The sequence below is a fragment of the Neoarius graeffei genome, chromosome 7 (assembly GCF_027579695.1).
Source record: "Neoarius graeffei isolate fNeoGra1 chromosome 7, fNeoGra1.pri, whole genome shotgun sequence".
Lineage (NCBI taxonomy): Eukaryota > Metazoa > Chordata > Actinopteri > Siluriformes > Ariidae > Neoarius > Neoarius graeffei.
The window spans coordinates 82,625,594-82,650,828 of NC_083575.1; the positions used below are offsets into that span (position 1 = coordinate 82,625,594).

Sequence of the window (25,235 nt, forward strand, 5' to 3'; positions counted from 1 at the left end):
ACATCAGTCAGGGTCTTTGAAGTAGATGGTCTAGTGCCAGAATTATGCAGCCTTAATTATACAACTGTAAGCACACACACATAGTCCCAGAAAAAGGGGTGTGTCCTCTATTGCGTCTCTCCCACTGAAAGAGGCATGGCCTGCCGTTCCTCAGCACTACCTACTCACAAAAAGCACTCGCCCCTCCTTCAGGCATTCTTTTTTCCCCCTCAAGCTCGGGTCCTCTACCAGAGGCCTGGGAGTTTTAGGGTTCTGTGCAGTATCTTAGCTGTTCCTAGGACTGTGCTTTTCTGGACAGAGATCTCAGATGTTGTTCCTAGGATCTGTTGGAGGCACTCCCCCAGTTTGGAGGTCACTGCACCAAGGACTCCTATCACCACAAGGACCACTGTTGTCTTCATCTTCTACATCTTTTCTAGCTCTTCTTTCATTCCTTGATACTCATCGAGCTTCTCAAGTTCCTTTTTCCTGATGCTATTGTATTATATTTATTTATTCTATCCACATTCACTGGATATGTGCAATCGCACACTCTGATTGGCTACTGTACTACTAGGATATCAGCTCATATACCATGAGTAGAGAAAAAACAAAATGGTGGAGTTTGTTGCTGAACCAAACGAGGACGAAATAAAAACTCTACTCGAAAACACCCCCCCCCAAAAAAAAAATCAAGTATTTAAAAGAAACAGAAATAGTTAAAAGAATATTATTCCCCCTCCATATTGCCCATTCCACACTCCAGCCCAGTTGGTGGCAGTAATGCACCTTTAAGTTGGTTTGCCAACTGCCAAAAAAACCCTAAAGAAGAGGAAAACTCCCATAATACAAAAAAGCAACAAAATATGGAAAGTATTCGATGGTAAGAACATATATATATATATTTTTACTTTTCAAGAGTAATTATTATTATAGCATTTTTCACAAATAGCTATGGTCATTTCACCAGTTTGTTTACATCCTAAGAGGAAATTATTTTGTTGGACGTTTTGTACAAAGTTTTTATTTTTAGAATTTGCAAAAAATAAAAATGCTCTGTTTCTCAAAATCCAATGAGTGTGGATAGAATCTCATCTCATCTCATTATCTCTAGCCACTTTATCCTGTTCTACAGGGTCGCAGGCAAGCTGGAGCCTATCCCAGCTGACTACGGGCGAAAGGCGGGGTACACCCTGGACAAGTCGCCAGGTCATCACAGGGCTAACACATAGACACAGACAACCATTCACACTCACACCTACGGTCAATTTAGAGTCACCAGTTAACCTAACCTGCATGTCTTTGGACTGTGGGGGAAACCGGAGCACCCGGAGGAAACCCACGCGGACACGGGGAGAACATGCAAACTCCGCACAGAAAGGCCCTCGCCAGCCACGGGGCTCGAACCCAGGACCTTCTTGCTGTGAGGCAACAGTGCTAACCACTACACCACCGTGCCACCCCTAAAAGTAACTATAAATGGATAAAAAAAAGAAAAGAATGTCATTCTATAGTAAATGAAAATTTGCTATAATTATGGTATAAGAGGAAGAAAACATGAATCTATGTTGTTATTGGAAATTAGTATAAATAAAGAGGTGATTATAAGAAATCGCGCACTGATTGGTCAAGAAATGTGGATTATTTCTCAATAATCACTTCGAGCGACTTGGCAAAATGGCAGCCAATCAGTTTATCACCATAGGTGAAATCTCATCTCTCATCTCATTATCTGTAGCCGCTTTATCCTGTTCTACAGGGTCGCAGGCAAGCTGGAGCCTATCCCAGCTGACTACGGGCGAAAGGCGGGGTACACCCTGGACAAGTCGCCAGGTCATCACAGGGCTGACACATAGACACAGACAACCATTCACACTCACATTCACACCTACGCTCAATTTAGAGTCACCAGTTAACCTAACCTGCATGTCTTTGGACTGTGGGGGAAACCGGAGGACCCGGAGGAAACCCACGCGGACACGGGGAGAACATGCAAACTCCGCACAGAAAGGCCCTCGCCGGCCCCGGGGCTCGAACCCGGACCTTCTTGCTGTGAGGCAACAGCGCTAACCACTACACCACCGTGCCGCCAAATGTGGATAGAGTAAAACAGTTATTCCACTCAATCTTGTCGGTCCGTGTACTTTTTCGTTCATTCATTATTCTGTTTTGGAAGTCACATGAGAAATGAAAAAGGACTTGTTTATGAATTTTTACACTTGTGTATGACTTGTGAAATGGAATCCAGAGCCATGTTTTGATGTATTTTTAGTTATTGAAAATGAGTCATTGAACAGGAGAAAAAGCAGTTTTGAAAAATGCCGTTCTGAATTGCGTTTTAGTTTATTTAGAACGTAGGTTTTGGGTGACCTGGAAGCCTAAGCTTGTGGGTGGGTTGGGAGCGTTATGGTTTGTTTATTCTCTTCCGCATGACATGGCGTCTTTGTGTGTTGACACGTTTCTTCACGTAGATTCACCCGTTTAGGGCCTTTGAAGAGCATGTACTGCATAGCATCCATGATCCATGAACTCGCTGGAGGTCGATCTATCGTCGTCGTCGTGTGTTGTAAGAGCGCGAGCCAGGCGGTGTAATTTACTTCCGGGTGAAATATAGGATCAGTCAAATGAAATTCAATAAAGGAATAAATGAATATTACAACAGGGTCTCTGCACATTTCTGACCAGCAAAAATAATACTTTTTAAGACCATTTTAAGACCACTGAGTATAAAAAATAAGACCACTACCGCGGAACAAATATGTACAGTAAAAAAAAAAAAAAAAGCACACTCTAGGTTAAGTTCAAAGCATTTTTTTAATAAATAAGTGCATCTTCAGTTTACAAAACAGAACATTAGCTGCCTTCTCGATATTTTAATAGTAGGGTACTGCTGTAAACATAAACAGTGAGGAAACAAATTGATCTTCAGTTAACAAAACAGAACATTAACTGCCTTCTCGATATTTTAATAGTAGGGTACTGCCATGAACATGAACAGTGAGGAAACAAGGAAGTTTGACTACTGATCGAACTGCCTCTGGGGACTGTTGTTGCCCGACCAGCAGCATAGCGCATATGCTTTTCCCCTTTCGAGTGAGCGTCAAGGGCTTTACAGCCCATTGTTGTTAACTTGATGTCTTTCCGACATACCTTACATCTCGCTTCATATTCTGAAGTTGCTGTTGTTAGCCAACTTTTGTATTTTGGCTCCTCAATCCACTTGTTACTAAACTTACACTTCCCCATCTCCGTCCATGTTCAAGTTCAACCACTTCTTCCTCGTCTGCTCTACTCTCAATGGTTCTACTACATGGATAAAAGAACACACTGCCCCCTGTGGCGTGGTTCCTGCGCTATTAGAACTAGTGCTAGACACACAACGGCTCTTGTGCTACTTGTTCAGCATCTTGATAACAAACGACGCTGGTTGAATAAATAACGTTAGCGCGGAAAAAAAATCCAGACATATGTTTTTTTTTTTCCATTTACCGTAGGCTACCCGGATGAAATTTAATACCTCCCATGTGAAATTTAATACCATAGCTCAAAAAATAGCGAAATATAATGCTTTTTAAGACCTTAAAAAACACATATTAAAAATAAGACTTTTTAAGACTTTTTAAGGATCCGCGGAGACCCTGTACAAAATAAGAAAACGATCAGAAACGTTGTCTACTTTTCTAATACTACTATTTGATAATGGCAATACATTTCGAAAACAAAATAGAGCCATTTCTGCTTGTATTGTTTTAAATAAAACACCAAGCTGCACCCTTTTTTAAATTTCATCTTTCATTCCAAAATAGAATAATGAATGAACGGGAAAGTACACGGACCCTTGTCATACAAGCTCTCGGTGCTACGCACCTTGTCAGCTCATGTACAGGTATGACTCGATTTTGTGGAATAACACGCGCATGTGTGTGTGTGTGAAATTCAGTGCGCTCACATTTACACACAGGGCTCTGCACACTCTTTACCCCGTAATGACTTTGCATGTTGAAGTTCACATACACTTCCCATTCTGTAAGCACAAGAACAATTGTGAGAACACTTTCAGCTCACATGCTCAAGTGTTAATCTACAAAGTACCAAGCAAGAGTAAGAAAACAGTTAAGATAAAGTGCGGTGTGAACGCAACTTAATGACAAGCATCTAGTTCTTTTTTTTTTTTTAACCACCAAAGCTCCACCCAAGTGTGAGGTTTGTGAATTCAGAGGTCAAAGTACATCTAGATGCTACAACACGACCAGAAACAAAATGCACAATTTTTCACGTCCTTGTCGTTTCCCTTTAGGTGAACTGGCTTTTACTCATCCAATGAGTCACTATTAGCTACTTCCAACCGTTCCTCCGATTTGTAAGTGAGTCAAAATTGCAGAAAAGCTTACCGTTTTTCCTAAAGGCATCCCCCAATGTAGACGTTTTAAATCCATCTAAATACATTTTTTATTCTCCCAGACATTTGAAGGTCTGAAGAGCTGTAGTATCAGGTCTTCTGTTTTTGTCCTGTCTTTTAATTTTTTTTTTATATATATTTCTCATTTGATTTACTGTTTTTGTCTTTTACTTTTTATTCATTTTTAATAAAATTTTATTTGTCTTTTATTTCATTGCTCAGATTGCTGAAAAAGAAAAATGGATGTTCCATGTTATAAGGTTAGTTATAACAAGATGTTTTCACATCACCAGATACTTTCATGTTCTCATCTCATCTCATTATCTCGAGCCGCTTTATCCTTCTACAGGGTTGCAGGCAAGCTGGAGCCTATCCCAGCTGACTACGGGCGAAAGGCGGGGTACACCCTGGACAAGTCGCCAGGTCATCACAGGGCTGACACATAGACACAGACAACCATTCACACTCACATTCACACCTACGCTCAATTTAGAGTCACCAGTTAACCTAACCTGCATGTCTTTGGACTGTGGGGGAAACCGGAGCACCCGGAGGAAACCCACGCGGACACGGGGAGAACATGCAAACTCCGCACAGAAAGGCCCTCGCCGGACACGGGGCTCGAACCCGGACCTTCTTGCTGTGAGGCGACAGCGCTAACCACTACACCACCGTGCCGCCCTACTTTCATGTTATATAGCAAAATGTTTCACACCCCATGAAGGTGTTTTCACATCACAACAGGACATTTTCACATGAGGCCAAGCTGTTTTCATGGTACAACACGATGTTTTCACATCACAACAAAAGGTTTTAATGTTACAACAAGATGTTTTCACATTTCAACAGGACATTTTCATGTCGTAACAAAATGTTTTCATGTTACAAGATGTTTTCACATCACAACAGGACATTTTCACGTCACAACGAAACGTTTTGTTACAACAAGACGTTTTCATGTCACAACAGGACATTTTCATGTCACGAGACGTTTTTACGTCACAAAAGGACATTTGCACGTCACAACAAAACATTTTCATGTTCTAACAGGACATTTTAATGTTACAAGATGTTTTCATGTTTCAACACGACATTGTCATAGCAGGACATTTTCACGTCACGACAGGACATTTTAATGTTACAAGATGTTTTCATGTTTCAACACAACATTTTCACATCACAACAGGACATTTTCACGTCACAACAGGACATTTTAATGTTACAAGATGTTTTCATGTTTGAACATGACATTTTCACGTCACAACAAGATGCTTTCGTGTCACAACAGGACATTTTCATGTTACAAGACTTTTTCACGTTTCAACAGGACATTTTCACGTCACAACAGGCCGTTTTCATGTCACAACAGGCTGTTTTCATGTCACTACAGGACATTTTCACGTCACAACAGGACATTTTAATGTTACAAGATGTTTTCACGTTTCAACATGACATTTTCATGTCACAAAAAGACATTTTCATGTCACAACAGGACATTTTCATGTTACAAGATGTTTTCACGTCACAACAGGCCTTTTTCACGTCACAACAGGCCGTTTTCACGTCACAACAGGACGTTTTCACGTCACAACAGGACGTTTTAATGTTACAAGATGTTTTCACATTTCCACACGAAGTTTTTACATCGCAACAAGATGTTTTCACGTCACAACAAGACGTTTTCAGTCACAACAGGACATTTTCATGTTACAAGATGTTTTCACGTCACAACAGAACGTTTTCACGTCACAACAGAACGTTTTCATGTTACAAGATGTTTTCACATTTCCACACGATGTTTTTACATCGCAACAAGATGTTTTCACGTCACAACAAGACGTTTTCAGTCACAACAAGACGTTTTCATGTTACAAGATGTTTTCATGTCACAACACAACGTTTTCACGTCACAACAGGACATTTTCATGTTACAAGATGTTTTCACATTTCCACACAATGTTTTTACATCGCAACAAGATGTTTTCATGTCACAACAGGACGTTTTCATGTTACAAGATGTTTTCACGTCACAACACAACGTTTTCATGTCACAACAGGATGTTTCATGTCACAACAGGATGTTTTCATGTTACAAGGTGTTTTCACGTCACAACACAACGTTTTCATGTCACAACAGGACGGTTTAATGTTGCAAGATGTTTTCACGTTTCCACACGACGTTTTTACATCGCAACAAGACGTTTTCATGTCAGAACAAGACGTTTTCATGTCACAACAGGACGTTTTAATGTTACAAGATGTTTTCATGTTTCAACAGGACATTTTCACATGTTAACAGGAAATTTCACGTGATAATGTTTTCAAGTTACAGCAATATGTTTTCATGTTACAACAGGATATTTTCATGGTACAAAATATATTTTTACATTACAGGAAGATGTTTCCTCATCTCATCTCATTATCTCTAGCTGCTTTATCCTGTTCTACAGGGTCGCAGGCAAGCTGGAGCCTATCCCAGCTGACTACGGGCGAAAGGCGGGGTACACCCTGGACAAGTCGCCAGGTCATCACAGGGCTGACACATAGACACAGACAACCATTCACACTCACATTCACACCTACGCTCAATTTAGAGTCACCAGTTAACCTAACCTGCACGTCTTTGGACGGTGGGGGAAACCGGAGCACCCGGAGGAAACCCACGGGGAGAACATGCAAACTCCACACAGAAAGGCCCTCACCGGCCACAGGGCTCGAACCCAGACCTTCTTGCTGCCCATGCTTCCACGTTACAACAGGATATTTGACACATTATAACAAGATGAAATGAAACATTTCACCGTATGTGATGACATAATTTGTATTATTAGGCTACGTGAAAAAAAACCCCATCTTGCTATCACAAACCTTTCACACCGTATCATGATACTGATCCATTTTTCTTTTCCTTTTGTGGCAGCAGTAAGTTTCTGTAGTACAGCACTTTGGCTAACACTTGCAGCATTTTAAATGCTCTATACCTTATAAATAAAGGCGACTGCAGCATTAGTTGTGTTTTATCATGCTGATTTTTCTGAAGCAGCAAAGAAGCATCATTTTCAGTTGGCTCCCAGATCCCATGTTAAAATAAATCATAAATCATTTTTGCATATCCAAAATGTTGCCACTTCTGTATTTACACAATTAGTGTCGAATGCAATTAGAAAGAAAAAAAAAGTGCAATTACATTTGCATGTGAATGAAATGGATAATTAGTTTTGCCTGAATTTTATTATTTTCTCCCCTCATACTTGTCCTCTATCTCCATCTCTATATCTATAATCTACATGTAAATCTATTCCAAACAGAAATAAATATGTGGTTTATTGTCTAAATCTTATGATAAGAATGTGTGACATACTGAAGTGAATATTTCATTTTGAGAAAATAAAGTGCTGATGGTTTCAGGGCCACACTTCATTTTACACACATTATATGAAGATTTATAATGTGTCTGTATACCACTGAGAAATATGTCAGCTCCTGTGAGAGTAGGGAGTCTGATTTCTGAAACATGTAGCAGGAATTTATTGGGAAAAGAAACTCAGTTCTCCAATAGAAAAGGTCATATACTGTAAGTGTTTGGTATGAAAAAAAAACAAAAAAATAATAGATCACGGGAAAAAAAAAAGCCTTGAGCGTGAGGTAAGGGAAGAAATATAAGAAGAAGAAGAAAACAACACATTTCAAGGGTGGCACTGATTGGTTATATATATATATAACTCCCAATTGGATAAGGGTGAGAAGTGAACTAGAGAGAGAAACTCAGCCTGAGATACACCTCAACGCAAGAGGAATGATCACAGAGAACAGGTGTCAAAATATAAAACTTGTGGGACATTTAGCTCTCACAGCTGCATGAGCATAGCCAGAAACAGAAGCTCAAGGCTCCAAGGAGCCCTCGATGCCTTCCAACACACAGAAACCCAACACCATGCATTAGATCCAGTAGAGCAAGGGAAGGTACGGCTTCAGGTTTTCATTCTAAGCAACGAAACCCAATTCCACCTGCATAAATTATTGAAGTGCAGTTTCTGCTTGGTTGCAACAAAAAAACCTGTAGGCATGCTAACCGAGTACTGGACATATCCACCACTGAGCACTTTCTCAGACAGCACAGGTTACGGGCAATTCCATGTAAATGTCAACCTCACCATGCAAAAATAAAGCAACATGTAATACATCAAAACCACTCCCAGAGATATCACCTAGGCCTGTATTTTACAGATGTGAATAAGTTGAACCAATTTGTAACCAACCTAATGTGTCACTGTCAGTCTTTCTTTCTTATAATGTAAACCCCAAGCTAAAATCAACTTTGATGATGTACAATTCTATATTATTGCCACAAGCCACAGAAATGTATGCTAAAATCCACAAAACAGCAAAACAATAGCCATCCTAAATATTATTTAAGAACTTTGATAGTTTTAGCTGATATTTAGAGAGTTTTTCAAAGGGTTATGGTGGTTAAATTGCTGATTTTCTAAACATATGCCATGTCTATTTCAGACGCGTCACATCCGTAACGGAATTTCGTCACATCCATAACGCTGACTTTTCCTTCCGAAACTCTGCATGAAATACAAAATATTTTAAACAAAGATTTTTTAATATTCACCTTGGACCCCTCTATCAAATGGATATCTCCATTTCGACATTAGGTTTACAATTTCACAGAGTTTGATAAAAATGTACAGTCACCCAAGAAAAGTGATACTTTTTCTGTCACATCCATAACGCATCTTTTATTGGCATTTTCTGGCATGCCCTAGATGTGCTATGGGAATTGTTCTTGTTCTATCACTTCTCCAGTATGGTACAGCCTTAAAATATGCAACACCTGTTTAAATACTGGGAGACAATAAAACATGCACTGGGTCATTTGTTGCCATTTTGAGTTCAAGTGTCACGTCCATAACGCTGGAATTGCTCAAATCCAAGATGCAAATATGTCATGTGAACTTACAGTGTTTTGCAAAAGTATTCATCCACCTTGATGACACAAACAATAAGATGAAAAAACAGAAATTTGGAGTGTGCATAGGTATTCGCCCCCTTTCGTATCAAACCCCTAAATGAGAGATGGTCCAACCAATTCACTTCATAAGTCACATAATTAGTTGATTAAAGTGCTGATGACACGTTTTTGACATCTTTGGCGATGTTTTATAACATAAAAAGTAATTCCCGATGATCCATATATTAATTCACGAAGGCGCCTATTTTACAAGTTATGATAAAAAACGCGGCTATTTGGGCAAATTTGACGGGGCTGCAGCACCCAGGAGACGAAAGAGGAGGAGCTATATGACGTCAGCGAAAGAACCTTCCTCCTAACTTACCAGTTTGTTGTTGATGCGACAAGTGTTCAGTTTGTCATTATTAGTATTATTATTATACATTATTATTATATATATATATATATATATATATATATATATATATATATATATATATACATATATATATATATTAGTTATTATGCCTTCGTGTTGTGTTGCCGGTTTTTGCTCCAAAACCTACAAGGATGGGGTAAGTTTATTCAAGTTTCCCAGAGATCCCGAGCTGCATGCGAAGTGGGTGAAGCAAGTCAGGCGCACTCGTGACAAATGGGAGCCCTCACCAACATCCGTCCTGTGCTCTGAACACTTCAATTTGGATTGTTTTGACACCCTTCCCAGCTTAAAAGAATCTCTTGGGTGTGCAGTTCAGCACAAACGTGTGTTACTACCATCAGCAGTGCCTACACAGTGTTGCCAGATTGGGAGGTTTCCCGCCCAGTTGAGCAGTTTCAAGTGCATTTTGGTGGGTTTTGAACATATTTTGGGCTGGAAAACGTCAGCAGTATCTGTTGCCAGATACTGCTGAAGTTTTCCAGCCCAAAATATGTTCAAAACCCACCAAAATGCACTTGAAACCGCCCAACTGGGCGAGAATGCTCCCAATCTGGCAACACTGCCAGTATTCCAGAGGGGGTCTACTAGTAGCTATGCCGGATCCAAAGACAGTCCTCCTGTCAGAACATGTGTTGTGAAACGACATAAGATAAATGTACGTAGAGCTATAGATTCTACATGGTAATCATAAATGTAATCATAAAGTCGGCGTGATATCAGTCATGCATTTGCTTGTGAAAGCTTGCGGCTTTCATGTAACTGCCGCCTAGCAACGAGAGGCAAAGGGTAAAGAGGGTAGGCTATCATAGATTCTATTCGGAAGAGATCAACACAATTCTAGACTCCCAGAAGAGGAAGAGCTAGCACTAGAGAGTTCACCGGCGTTTTCATGCGCCATTTCCATTGAGTAGAACCAGAGTAGAACAGCCAGTGAACCGCAGCATGTTCTTCCGCTGACGTCACAACATGGCCGCGAGCCACGGACCCAGTTTTCTTGTGCTGTGCAATTAAAAGTTGGATATTTGCGTAACAACAGCTTCTTTTCACGTAATTATAACAGAAATCTAACATGTTTGCCATGTTGTATAGTTTATTTAAGAAATTGCATAGAGTCATGTTCATGTCATCAGCACTTTAAGCTCCACCTGTGTGCAATCAAAGTGTCACATGATGCCTGTATAAATCAACTTGTTCTGGAAGGACCTTACTCTGCAACACTACTAAGTAAGCGACATGAGAACCAAGGAGCCTCCAAACAGGTCAGAGACAAAGTTGTGGAGAAGTATAGATCAGGGTTGGAGTATTAAAAATATCCCTAATTTTTAATATCCCACAGAGCACCATTAAATCCATTATAGCACAATGGAAAGAATATGGCACCACTACAAACCTGACAAGAGAAGGCCGCCCACCAAAACTCACAGACCGGGCAAGGAGGGCATTAATCAGAGATGCAACAAAAACACTAAAGATAACACTGAGGAGCTACAAAGATCCACAGCCGAGATGGAAGTATCTGTCCATAGGACCACTTTAAGCCATACACTCCACAGAGTGGGGCTTTATGGAAGAGTGGCCAGAAAAAAAGCCATTGCTTGTGAAAACATGTTTGGAGTTTGCCCAACAGCATGTGGCAGACTCCCCAAACACATAGAAGATTATTCTTTGGTCAAATAAGGCTAAAATTGAACTTTTTGGCCATCATGGGACATGCCATGTGTGGCACAAACCCAACACCCTGAGAACACCATCCCGACAATGAAGCATGGTGGTGGCAGCATCATGCTGTGGGGATGTTTTTCATCTGCAGGGACAGGAAAGCTGGTCAGGACTGAAGGAAAGTTGGATGGCACTAAACACAGGGCAATTCTGGAGGAAAACTTTTTTTGAGTCAGCCAGAGGTTTGAAACTGGGATGAAGGTTCACATTCCAGCAGGACAATGACCCTAAAAAACTGCTAAAGCTACACTGGACTGGTTTAAAGGGAAACATTTAAATGTCTTGGAATGGCCTAATCAAAACCCAGACTTCAATCCAGTTGAGCATCTGTGGCATAACTTGAAGATTGCTGTACACTAATGCTATGCAACCCATCTAACTTGAAGGAGTTGGAGCAGTTTTGCCTTGAGGAAGATCCCAGTGGCTAGATATGTTAAGCTAATACAGACATACCCCAAGAGACTTGCAGCTGTAATTGCAGCAAAAGGTGACTGTACAACACGGGCGATTGCTCTAAGACAACGAGGGAGGCTCAGCCTCCTCTAAAAATGACGAACATCATGTAGGATGAATTGCGCTAGGCTTATGTTATAGCCGACCTTATAACATTGCTATTTCAGATCCAGAATCATAGAAATATATGTGCTCAACCCAACTACAGTGCGAAATCATTCCGTAATAACTTTCCCCAGTTCGCCTAATGTGTGCATGAGTTTTTCCCCCTCGTGACAACGCGATGCAGCCCAGCCTCAGTGGACTTCAATGGCATTTGGGAGCTATGCGCTTTTCAGTCTCAAAATGCAAGACGATTATTGGACAAATACTGCGAAAACGCCCGCCCACCGGACTCCCAGCCTCAGTGGACTTCAATGGCATTTGGGAGCTATGCACTTTTCAATCTCAAAATGCAAGACGGTTATTGGACAAATGCTGCGAAAATGCCCGCCCACGGACTCCGAGCCTCACAGTGGGAGGGACATGGCAAAGCTTTCCGCGAGGAGACTGGTGATTGGTGAAAGCGGCCAGATATTTTCTTTGATTGACAGCTCGTTTCAAATATAGACAGGCAGCAGTGAATTTCAGTTCAGTCCCATGCGGATTCGCAAGTGCTGTGGTGTATTGTAAGAGATCAGCTTACATTTCGATTTCATTCATTACATACGGTTTCTACCAGCTTTTTTAGTTTGTATATATTTTCATTGTAAATAAAGTGTTGTCAAGTTTGCTATCTTAGTTCCAGAAATTTCGTTTATTTGAGTGACTGAACTTGAACTTGAGGGGGCTAGTCAGATAGCAAGAAAGCTGCGCACGGATGCCAAGCATTGCTGATTTAATTTTGGCGAAGCCATTTGCCAGTCTTCCTTTTGAGGAAAAAATTAAAATTAAAGAGCAGGGTGGGCGGCACGGTGGTGTAGTGGTTAGCGCTGTCGCCTCACAGCAAGAAGGTCCGGGTTCAAGCCCCGTGGCCGGCGAGGGCCTTTCTGTGCGGAGTTTGCATGTTCTCCCCGTGTCCGCGTGGGTTTCCTCCGGGTGCTCTGGTTTCCCCCACAGTCCAAAGACATGCAGGTTAGGTTAACTGGTGACTCTAAATTGACCGTAGGTGTGAATGTGAGTGTGAATGGTTGTCTGTGTGTATGTGTCAGCCCTGTGATGACCTGGCGACTTGTCCAGGGTGTACCCCGCCTTTCGCCCGTAGTCAGCTGGGATAGGCTCCAGCTTGCCTGCGACCCTGTAGAACAGGATAAAGCGGCTAGAGATAATGAGATGAGATGAAAGAGCAGGGTAGACCAACGCCTCAAATTGACTTGGTGAAAAAGGTAGGGAATAATACTCGTTCCTTTCAGCTCTCCTGGTACGAGAAAGTGAATTGGCTAACAGCAAGTGACCCACATCAACAACAGTAAATAGGCTACTTTAGTAATATGTCATGGATGGACCAAAAATATAGAATCTATTAAGAAGAAGAAACCTTTATTCATCACTTTACAGTGAAATTCATCCTCTGCATTTAACCCATCTGAAGCAGTGAACACATGCACACACACTCAGAGCAGTGGGCAGCCTTTTCCAGAGTGCCCGGGGAGCAGTCAGGGGTTCGGTACCTCGCTCAAGGGCACCTCAGCCCAAGGCTGCCCCACATTAACCTAACTGCATGTCTTTGGATTGTGGGGGAAACCGGAGCACCCGGAGGAAACCTATGCAGACACGGGGAGAACATGCAAACTCCACACAGAAAGGCCCTCGCCGGCCACTGGGTTCGAACCCGGAACCTTCTTGCTGTGAGGCGACTGTGCTAACCACTACACCACCGTGCAGCCCACACAAATTTAAGATGTTTATACTGAGTATATTATACTGGAATATATATTTTTCTGGATATGAATTAAACACAGCTACAATTTGGAAAACATTTTTAAACAAAAACACAGCTGAGAACATTTCACACTACAGACCTGGATTAAAAGTGAAGGGTTATCAAAATTGTCAATAAAACATGTCTCAGTCAAAATAAGTAAAATATAGGGAAAGTGTCATTGAATGAAATGTGTGGCACCCAGCTCTATGTTTGGCTCCCCAAGGTCAGTGCTTGTGCCTATTCCAGAACACTCTGCTGTTACTGCTGAGGTTCCTGACAAAGAGCTGCTTTCAATAATGATCAATTTTTAAACAACATGCCGCAATTTTAAAATATAAAATGTTAAAATATACCCCTCCCCCCCAACACCACCATCATGTATATTGGACAGTAGGCTAATGGGCCAAAAGAACCTGTTATTTCACAGTTTGTGACCCTGCCAACAATCAGCCAGATCAGAGGCAAGAGTATGGGCAAAATTGATGCGTTTTTTTTTTTTTTTTTTAAATCTGGAAATATCATAACCGACCAGCCTCCCCTGTTTGAAAGACTACCAGCCACCACTGCTGTACAAAGTATTGACTTTGGGGGGTGAATACCTATGCACACTCCAGATTTATGTTTTTTCATCTTAATTATTGTTTGTGTCACAATTAAAAAAAAAAAAATCACCTTTAAAGTTTAGGCATGTTGTGTAAATCAAATGGTGCGAACCCCCAAAATCCATTTTAATTCCAGCTTGTAATGGGACAAAACAGGGCAAACACCAAAGGGAATTAATACTTTTGCAAGACACTGTAATTGCTGTGAAACCCAATTTTTCAAGAGCAGGTAATGCTTTATTTATGGTGGTGCTGTACTGCAACACTGGAAGGTGTTAGAGGATGAGCTATAGAAGTACTGACTAGTGTAGAACACCTAAACCTTGTCTCACATACTGTATATTTGTGTGATTTTTCTTCTCTCTAAGCTGTGGGTTAAGCATGTTGCTGCAGCAGCAAGCAAACTGTAAAGCTCAAATATTATTACCTCTGCCAAGAGGTTGGGTTTGTTTGTATATCTCGATGCAGGATTGCGCAAAACTTACCAACCCAATTTCTATGAAACTTGGTGGAAGGGTGTAGCACGGTCCAAGGAAGAACCTGGTAAATTTTGGAGCAGATCCAAGTGACGGGCAGATCCATGACTTTAATTTCACCTTCTCCAATGTTACGAGATACAGCATTTAGCCTTGGTGGAAGTCTGTGCTCAACAATGTCATACATCATAACATCTAGTACATGGCAGTACAGTTCAATGGTGACAAAACATAGCCAATGTAGAAATATGATGACTCCATATCACAATCCATATTCACAGGTACCACTAATCATCTGGGATACACACGTAGGCACATAATTCTCAAAAAAGTCAAGGTTCCTCCTGTGCCAGGACCTGGTCTTCCCAGGCAGTCTCCTGTCCCAGTACTAACCAGTGCTGAGTTTCCCAAACGCATCGTAGCACAAAGATCATCGTTAAATGGTAGAGCAAGCAGCACAATGAACACACAGATTTAATACTTGTCATTTTTAGGGCATACCTAACATGTGTTTTCTTTCTCTCCCCCCCCCCAATCTGTCCCTCTGAGTTACATGTTGGTCCTGGGATTGAGATGCTGGCCTCTTCTGCCCCTCGGACCTGCTTGATCCATCCTGGTGCCCTGTGTCTGGTCGGAGTTTTATTGCATCGCTCCTGTGAAGGATGGCCCCATGAGGACAGTTGAGGGTTATACCTGGAGGATGCGCTGGACTCTTACAGTAATGCTTTTATGGCTGAGGACTACAGTTGACTTGCTAACTTTAGGACTGCAGTTGTCATGAACAGTTCTGCACTCAAGTTTCCATCAATGAAGAGTTTATAACATCAACGAAACTGTCTTCATGTTAATATTATAGTCATGCTGTCTGTTGTTGCCCAAATGAGGATGGGTTCCCTTTTGAGTCTGGTTCCTCTCGAGGTTTCTTCCTCATGTCGTCTGAGGGAGTTTTTCCTTGCCACCGTTGCCACAGGCTTGCTCATTGGGGATAGATTAGGGATAAAATTAGCTCATGTTTTAAGTCGTTCAAATTCTGTAAAGCTGCTTTGCGACAATGTTTATTGGTAAAAGCGCTATACAAATAAACTTGACTTGACTTGACACTGTCTCTCCTAGTTAAGATGCTCTTAGCATTAAGAGGCTTTTAGGAAACCCACCACAGGCTGTTAAGGTGCACTGGGGAGCACAGATCTCCACTTCTATAGCCCTTGGCCTCTCACCTACTATACAGCTAAGGTTACAGTGGGGCTGCTAGTCCTCTGATAATCATGAGAGTTTGACTCCCCACTCACATCTGTATTGCAGCATGCCTTGCCAGATGAGAGTAGGTACCATTTTTATGACAGTCTTTGGTATGACCCAACCACAAGTCGAACTGGTGATCTCCCGGTCGAGAGGCGGACACGCTAACCACTAGGCCAGCTTGCGGTGCTCGTAATTCTAAGTTTTGGAAATATGTCCAGACGTATAAAGTTGTTGCGGTTGCAGATTTACATATCAGAAAAGTCAACTATTGTCCTTGGTGGAAGTCTGCACTCAAACAATGACATATCTTAACATCCACTACATTCAGTTCAATGGTGACAAAACATAGCCAATGTAGAAATACGATGACTCCATATCACTATCCACATTCACTAACAGTAATCCTCTGGGATACACATGTAGGTGTGTACTTCTAATAGTTTTGGAAATATATCCAAACGTACAAAGTTGTTCCAGTTGCAGATTCACATATCATACAAGAGTCAACGATTGTCCTTGGCAGAGATCTGCGCTCTACGAGTGCCCTTCTGGTTTGTATTGCATGCAAATAAAAGTTTAATGTATTGTGTAAAAAGTTAATGTTCTCATCTGTGGGTTTTGGACAGTAATGACACAAATGCAACTGTCAGAGCTGTGGACAGCTGAGCTACATATTCATTAATTTGCAGTTTCTGCTTGCAAATTATTTTGATAACTACTTTGTAGACCTCTGGGATTTCATTCACATCCAAATCAGTCAAATTAGTCATTTCTATGGACTACACATGTCTGGAAAGATTATGTTGCATTTTACTTTCTGTAAAATGACCAGCAGAAATAGATTCTGCAGTATTATATAGAGGACATTACACGGTTGCGTGAAGATATGAAGATCATCTTCGAGTGGTGAATGTATATTTCATGAATGAGTGAAGTGAACAAGTGATCTATTTTTCAACATGAGAAGATAAACTTCATATCTTGGTACCATTGTGCAATGTGCTTTATATATTTATATTACACACACAGCAAGATAATCAAAATTATTTGAATTTTGAACCCGTTCGCCATTTTGACAACACGCATCCAGTCAGCAGGAAAAAAACACTAGGAGTGACATATCAGGAAATATGTCACTCAGATCTGCGATGTATTTCATATGAAAAATACGAGTTTTTCAACACGAGAAGATAAACTTCATATCTTCAAGCCCACGTGTGATTTTCTTTTTATTATATCGACACATTCACAAACAAAAAAAGTACTAAAACCTATCAAAACAATTCATCGATTTCCTCACAAGTGACATATAGAGATTTATGTCAAAATTTTTCATCTCTATGTCCCGGATGGAGCTCGGATGAAAAATACGAGTGGTGTATTTTCCAATAAAACACTCATGTTTCCAAATAATATATGCTCTTATGTTATATGGTGGAAAACTTTATATACAGTATATACTGGAAAACAATAAATATAATGTTTTAAAGAAATGTTAAACCATGGCTTCAAGGTCTGAGAAGCAACTTTGGGACCAAAAGGTTGCTGGTTTGATTCTCTGGACCAGTAGGAATGTCTGAAGTGCCCTTGAGCAAAGTGCCTCACCCCAACTACTCTGTGTACATTGTACATCGCTCTGGATAAGAGCGTCTGCTGAATGCCTTTAATGTAATGTAAAGAAATAACATGTCTGAGAAGGAACACTTTGAGATGCAAGGATAAGTTTATGAGTACTCTTTATTTTCTTGAACAAACTTTGTTTTACTGCATCTTCATTATCAAAAACAGGACAAAAATATTTTAGATTTCCAAACGAGTTTTCCTGCACAAAATTAAATGTCACCGGGGGGGGGGGGGGGGGGGGGGGGGGGGGGGGACTTGTAGGTCAGTAAAGAAAGCAGCATATGACATAAGAGATGCTTTTTTTTCCAATCAGTCAATAAATAAAAAATAATAAAAATTAATAACAATAATAATAATAATAATAATAATAATAATAATAATAATAATAATAATAATAATGAAGGCTTCTGGGGATTTTACTGCAAAAATAAGAAGTAAGTGTAACAATCCAATCCTGTGTCTGAAATCACTCACTTGTTCACTACTCCCTACTCACTATCTAGGGAATTACTATATAGAGGACTATATAGTAGGGTGCATCAGTTGCCCTCACTTTCATAAAATCTGATGCATTTTTGTTTGGGTGTTCCTTTTCACCAATAAAGACATCCTGTAAAATATTTTGACCGTATTCAAAAGTCTAATGGTGGCACCATGAGGTTCATTTTTTTTACCAAAAAACGCTTATTTTATGTTTTCGCGTAAGGTTTGAATCACAATGTTGGACTCCATTTATTGATTTCTTGTGAGCCAGAGATCATGTTAAGAACCTTTGCAAGGGATTGAGAAGCATTAATGTGATTCATAATACATTTGTATTGTTTAAAAGTAGTTGAACAATGATTCAATGAACAGCTAAAAGTCAAACTGTGCTTGATAATATATTTAGAATATGTACTAAAAATGTGTATCTAAGATATTTGGTATACTCTATAAGGTGCTATAATGTTTCATGAAAAGTGATCGAAATTTTGTCATAAAAGTCATAAAATAGCAGCTTTTTCCATAACTTTGAGCTCCTGGTGCCACCATTAAACTTTTGAATTTTGTCAAAATATTTCACCCAGTGTGTTTTCTTACCAAAAGGAACATAAAACAAAAATGCATCATGATCGGAGGAACTTTTCATTTTTAGGGGGCAACTGATGCACCCTACTATATAGTGAGCTCATTGGTAAAATGAGAAAAACACTTTCGGACACCCGTCCATTGTGCTGTTATTTACGTCATTACTGTTGCACAATTAAAACGTGCCAGATCAGTCGGCTGGTGTGTTTTCAAAATATTATGCAAAATAATATACATGTATTTGTGTGATAAATACAAATTATACTGAGCGTATTTCCCACATTAATAAATACAAAGTACCGGTACTTTGTGTCTGCCGCATCTTTCAGGTTTTTTTTTTTAAATCAAGGCTGAATACTTCCTTCTTTGCTGCTGCCTTTTATTAAATCAAATTTGAGGCTTTTGATTTGATTTCTTTCAGTGCGACCACAATGCATGATGGGATATATTGCTTGGTTAGTGACTATCGGTTGTACACTACTTTTCGTGATGCATTGTGGGCTACTTTGAGTGCACTATATAGGGTGTAATAATTCTCACTATACATTCGGACAGCACTACAAAATGGCGTCCTTACTATACAGTCCACTATATAGTGAGTAGGGAGTGACTTCAGACACAGGGCAAGTCTCCAGAACAACTATGGCTGGTTCTATGGAATTTTTAAGCAGAGATCGCTTATCGCATGCAAAATCAATCAGAATCACTACAGATTCCCTCCATCAACATTACTTATGTTGTATGTTCAAAAATAATTTTCCATCCAAATAGCACTTTTCTTTTATTTTCTACTTGGACAAAGATGTATTTTGACACAGTGACATAAAAGATGTATATCTTTCAGTTTTTCCAGTGATTCACATCATTTCTCAGTGTGCCCTAAGATGTGGTATTTTGCAAAGATGATGGCATCAAGAATTGGATCATAGTGGTGTATAGATCTGAATCACAATGTACTGTATGGAAACGTTATCACATTGAATCATTAGGTGCTTTACACTCTTTCATGCATTGGAACAGATTGAGGTGCATATCTTCATGGAAGAACACCCACCCACTTCTATTAGAAACATTTCACAATGTGAGGACAGCACCTGCATACAAATACTGTACAAGGATCTCAGGTTTCTCCTTAATTATCCGCTGGTCTCCGTCTTTGGCTGAGTGCCGTATCTCTGACCGAGAGTGCAGCACATGCTACATGCTACAGGAGGCCAATTAACATTTCATAAAAGACGAGGGCAGGAGGACATGTATGTCCGCTACGGAATTAAACAGAAAATGTTGCCGGAAACCATTTTAAAAGGAAATTGTTTAAAAGGCAAATAATTCAGAATTCCCAACAGCAGAGAAAATGGCACTCGAACATGAAACTGTAATGAGTTTAAGTGCAAGGGGGAAAAAAAAGTGTGTTTTATCTGATCTAACTGCAGCAAAGGGAGATTATGCACAAGGAAAGCAACACAGCAGCATTTAGTCGGTTTGTGTGTGTGGTCTGTGGGACTCAACCATGAAAATAGTTCTGAGAAATAAAAACAGTTCAAAAAGTTTCAACAATCTCAAAACAGTTAAGCACACAAACCACATCCACTGCTACTGAAAAATGAGTAAACACTACATTTACGTAGTGTGAAACAAACGTTGAAAGGAAGGAGTAGGTATATGAGATAAATGCTGTACACACACACACACACACACACATATATATATATATATATATATATATATATATACACACATATATATATATATATATATATATATATATATATATATATATATATATATACACACACACACACACACACACACAGTGGGGCAAAAACGTATTTAGTCAGCCACCAATTGTGCAAGTTCTCCCACTTTAAAAGATGAGAAAAGCCTGTAATTTTCATCATAGGTACACTTCAACTATGAGAGACAGAATGGGGGAAAGAATCCAGGAAATCACATTGTAAGATTTTTAATGAATTAATTGGTAAATTCCTCGGTAAAATAAGTATTTGGTCACCTACAAACAAGCAAGATTTCTGGCTCTCACAGACCTGTAACTTCTTCTTTAAGAGGCTCCTCTGTCTTCCACTCATTACCTGTATTAATGGCACCTGTTTGAACTCGTTATCAGTATAAAAGACACCTGTCCACAACCTCAAACAGTCACACTCCAAACTCCACTATGGCCAAGACCAAAGAGCTGTCAAAGGACACCAGAAACAAAATTGTAGACCTGCACCAGGCTGGGAAGACTGAATCTGCAATAGGTAAGCAGCTTGGTGTGAAGAAATCAACTGTGGGAGCAATTATTAGAAAATGGAAGACATACAAGACCACTGATAATCTCCCTCGATCTGGGGCTCCACGCAAGATCTCACCCCGTGGGGTCAAAATGATCACAAGAACGGTGAGCAAAAATCTCAGAACCACACGGGGGGACCTATTGAATGACCTGCAGAGAGCTGGGACCAAAGTAACAAAGGCTACCATCAGTAACACACTACGCCGCCAGGGACTCAAATCCTGCAGTGCCAGACGTGTCCCCCTGCTTAAGCCAGTACATGTCCAGGCCCATCTGAAGTTTGCTAGAGAGCATTTGGATGATCCAGAAGAGGATTGGGAGAATGTCATATGGTCAGATGAAACCAAAATAGAACTTTTTGGTAAAAACTCAACTTGTCGTGTTTGGAGGAGAAAAAATGCTGAGTTGCATCCAAAGAACACCATACCTACTGTGAAGCACGGGGGTGGAAACATCATGCTTTGGGGCTGTTTTTCTGCAAAGGGACCAGGACGACTGATCCGTTTAAAGGAAAGAATGAATGGGGCCATGTATCGTGAGATTTTGAGTGAAAACCTCCTTCCATCAGCAAGGGCATTGAAGATGAAACGTGGCTGGGTCTTTCAGCATGACAATGATCCCAAACACACCACCCGGGCAACAAAGGAGTGGCTTCGTAAGAAGCATTTCAAGGTCCTGGAGTGGCCTCGCCAGTCTCCAGATCTCAACCCCATAGAAAATCTTTGGAGGGAGTTGAAAGTCCGTGTTGCCCAGTGACAGCCCCAAAACATCACTGCTCTAGAGGAGATCTGCATGGAGGAATGGGCCAAAATACCAGCAACAGTGTGTGAAAACCTTGTGAAGACTTACAGAAAACGTTTGACCTCTGTCATTGCCAACAAAGGGTATATAACAAAGTATTGAGATGAACTTTTGTTATTGACCAAATACTTATTTTCCACCATAATTTGCAAAAACATTCTTTAAAAATCAGACAATGTGATTTTCTGGATTTTTTTTTCTCATTTTGTCTCTCATAGTTGAAGTGTACCTATGATGAAAATTACAGGCCTCTCTCATCTTTTTAAGTGGGAGAACTTGCACAATTGGTGACTGACTAAATACTTTTTTGCCCCACTGTATATGATTGTGTGTGTGTGTATATATATATATATATATATATATATATATATATATATATATATATATATATAAACAAATGTGCAAACTCCCCACAGAAAGGCCCCAGTCGTCAGTGATATTCAAACCCAGAAAGAATGTGATTTGCAAATCATGGAAACCTTGTATTTAATTGAAAATATTCCAAAGACATTATATCAAATGCTGAAACTGAGAAATTTTATTGTTTTTTGAAAAATACATGCTCATTTTGAATTTGATGTCAGCAGCACATTTCAAAAAAGCTGGGACAGGGGCATGTTTACTACTGTGTTGCATCACCTCTACGTTTAACAACACTGTAAACGTTTGGGAACTGAGGAGTCCAATTGTTGTAGTTTTGAAATAAATATTTCCCATTCTTGCCTGATATACAATTTTAGTAGCTCAACAGTTCGGGGTCTCGTTTGTCGTATTTTGTGCTTCATAATGCGCCAAGTATTTTAAACAGGAGGCAGGTCTGGACTGCAGCAAGCCAGTTTAGCACCTGGACTCTTACTACTGAGGCTTGAGCTGCCAGGCACACGAAAACGTGGAAAGCCAAAGAGGAGATACATGGATGTGGTGAGAGAGGACATGAAAGTATGGTAGAGAAGGATGCGGAAGACAAGGAGCAATGGAGACGAAAGATCTGCTGTGGCGGCCCCTAATCGGGAGCAGCTAAAAGAAGACGACGACTCTTTTACTACTGAGCCATGCAGTTTGAATTATGTGCAGAAAGCGGTTTGGTCCAGATGGTCCCTCTCCTCTTTTGCCTGGAGGACGTGATGTCCATGATTTCTAAAAAGAATTTCTACTTTTGCTTCATCAGACCTCAGTCCATCATAAAAGAGCTCAGGCCCAGAGAAGGTGCTGGTGTTTCTGGATATTGTTTATATCTGGTTTTAACTTGCATTTGTGGATGCAGTAATGAATGGTTTTCACAGACGATGGTTTTCTGAAGTGTTCCTGAGCCCATACAGTGATTTCCATTACAGACACGTGTCTGCTTTTAATGCAGTGTCGCCTGAGGGCCTGAAGATCACAGGCAGCCAATGTCAGTTTTCAACCTTGTCTCTGAATCTTTTCATGATATTATGGACCATAGATGATGTCATCCCCAAATTCTTTGCAGTTTTACATTGAGGAATGTTCTTCTGAAATTGTTGCACTGTTTGCCCATGCAGTCTTTCACAGAGCAGTGAACCCCTCCATATCTTTACTTCTGAGAGACTCCACCTTTCTGGGATGCTTTATTATTATTATTATTATTATTATCATCATCTCATCTCATCTCATTATCTCTAGCCGCTTTATCCTGTTCTACAGGGTCGCAGGCAAGCTGGAGCCTATCCCAGCTGACTACGGGCGAAAGGCGGGGTACACCCTGGACAAGTCGCCAGGTCATCACAGGGCTGACACATAGACACAGACAACCATTCACACTCACATTCACACCTACGGTCAATTTAGAGTCACCAGTTAACCTAACCTGCATGTCTTTGGACTGTGGGGGAAACCGGAGCACCCGGAGGAAACCCACGCGGACACGGGGAGAACATGCAAACTCCACACAGAAAGGCCCTCGCCGGCCACGGGACTCGAACCCAGGACCTTCTTGCTGTGAGGCGACAGCGCTAACCACTACACCACCGTGCCGCCCTATTATTATTATTCCCAATCATACTACTGACCTGTTGCCAATTAACCAAATTAGAGCATCCCCCCCCCCACACACACACACACATTACACAACATTTTCAGTCTTTTATTGCCCCGTCCCAACTTTTCTGGCACATGTTGCCAGTACTAAATTCAAAATGAGCACATCTTTTTTCATAAAATAAAGAAATAAATCTTAGTTTCAACATTTGATATGTTGTCTTTGTTCTACTTTCAATGAAATATAGAGTTTCCATGATTTGCAAATCATAGCATTCTGTTGTTATTAATCTTTTACACAGCATCCCAACTTTTTCAAAGTCCGCCAGTACAAAATTAATATGTGACAGGAAAAAAAAAATTGTACGTCAGTAAGAAAAGTAGCATATTACATAACAGACCACTTCTTAGGGGGACAAAAAAAGAAGAAAGAAGGCTTCTGAGTTTTGCTGCAAAAATAAGAAGTGTGACAGTCAAAGTCTCCAGAAGAACTGCGGCTGGTTCTGCAACACGCTCAGTAAAACCTACAGCTCATTTCCTCATACAACTGCACACACTATACCTGTGACTATTAGCTACTGTCACACCAAATTATTGACTTTGTTTCATTTATTCCTGTTTACTGCTCTTCATCATATTTTGAAAATATGCAAACGTTGAATTTCGTAATTGCTGAAGCCCTCTTTGCTCTCCAGCATTTCTTTGCACGTGTCTGTATTTATCTTATAATTGACACCAGCACCACCTACAAGCCTTTTATTTCTAGTCTTTTCTGACTTGCTTTGAGTGTGAGAGATAGACTAGTTAGCACATCCTTGAGTACAAAGGTTTAAGTCTTTATTTAAATACATCTTTGCAAAAAAAAATCTTCATTAAAATAAACTGCCATTCTGAACTGGTGCCTCATTTTGTCTGCAGTGATAAAACTCGTAGAACTTCTTCATAAAACATTCACCTAGACTCCTGACATGACTTTTGAACATCGTCATGCTTTCATTTTCAGTTCACACACTGCAATCTTGTTGGCATGTTGTTCTCATGAAAACACAGCCTTACCTCTACAGGAATCCTGAACGACCCGTGCACGTCAATTACCGTACGTGCACATGCACCAGTTATCGTACAGACGTTTAATCCACACTCGTGCACGCTACAACATCAACACAGTGTTTCTGTTCACCTCTGATGAGGAAGTAAAGGCGTGTGGAGGAGTTACGCAGCCTGCAAAGGAATTCCCTGCTTGTCCCTGCATGTCATTAACCCAACAAACTCCTCAC

General features: G+C 40.4%; 1 protein-coding gene across 5 annotated transcripts in view; it reads right to left on the minus strand.

Moving 5' to 3' along the window:
• Positions 1-25,235, minus strand: part of inpp4b (inositol polyphosphate-4-phosphatase type II B) — a 538,055-nt gene that overhangs the window by 417,931 nt on the left and 94,889 nt on the right. Inside the window, exon 1 of one of the 5 annotated variants that reach the window (XM_060926517.1) lies at positions 25,015-25,162. The exons of the other annotated variants lie outside the window; for them this stretch is intronic. The gene's annotated coding sequence lies outside the window, so the exon portion shown is untranslated. Of the gene's footprint in view, positions 1-25,014; positions 25,163-25,235 lie in introns of those variants that run through there. 5 annotated transcript variants of the gene reach the window in all.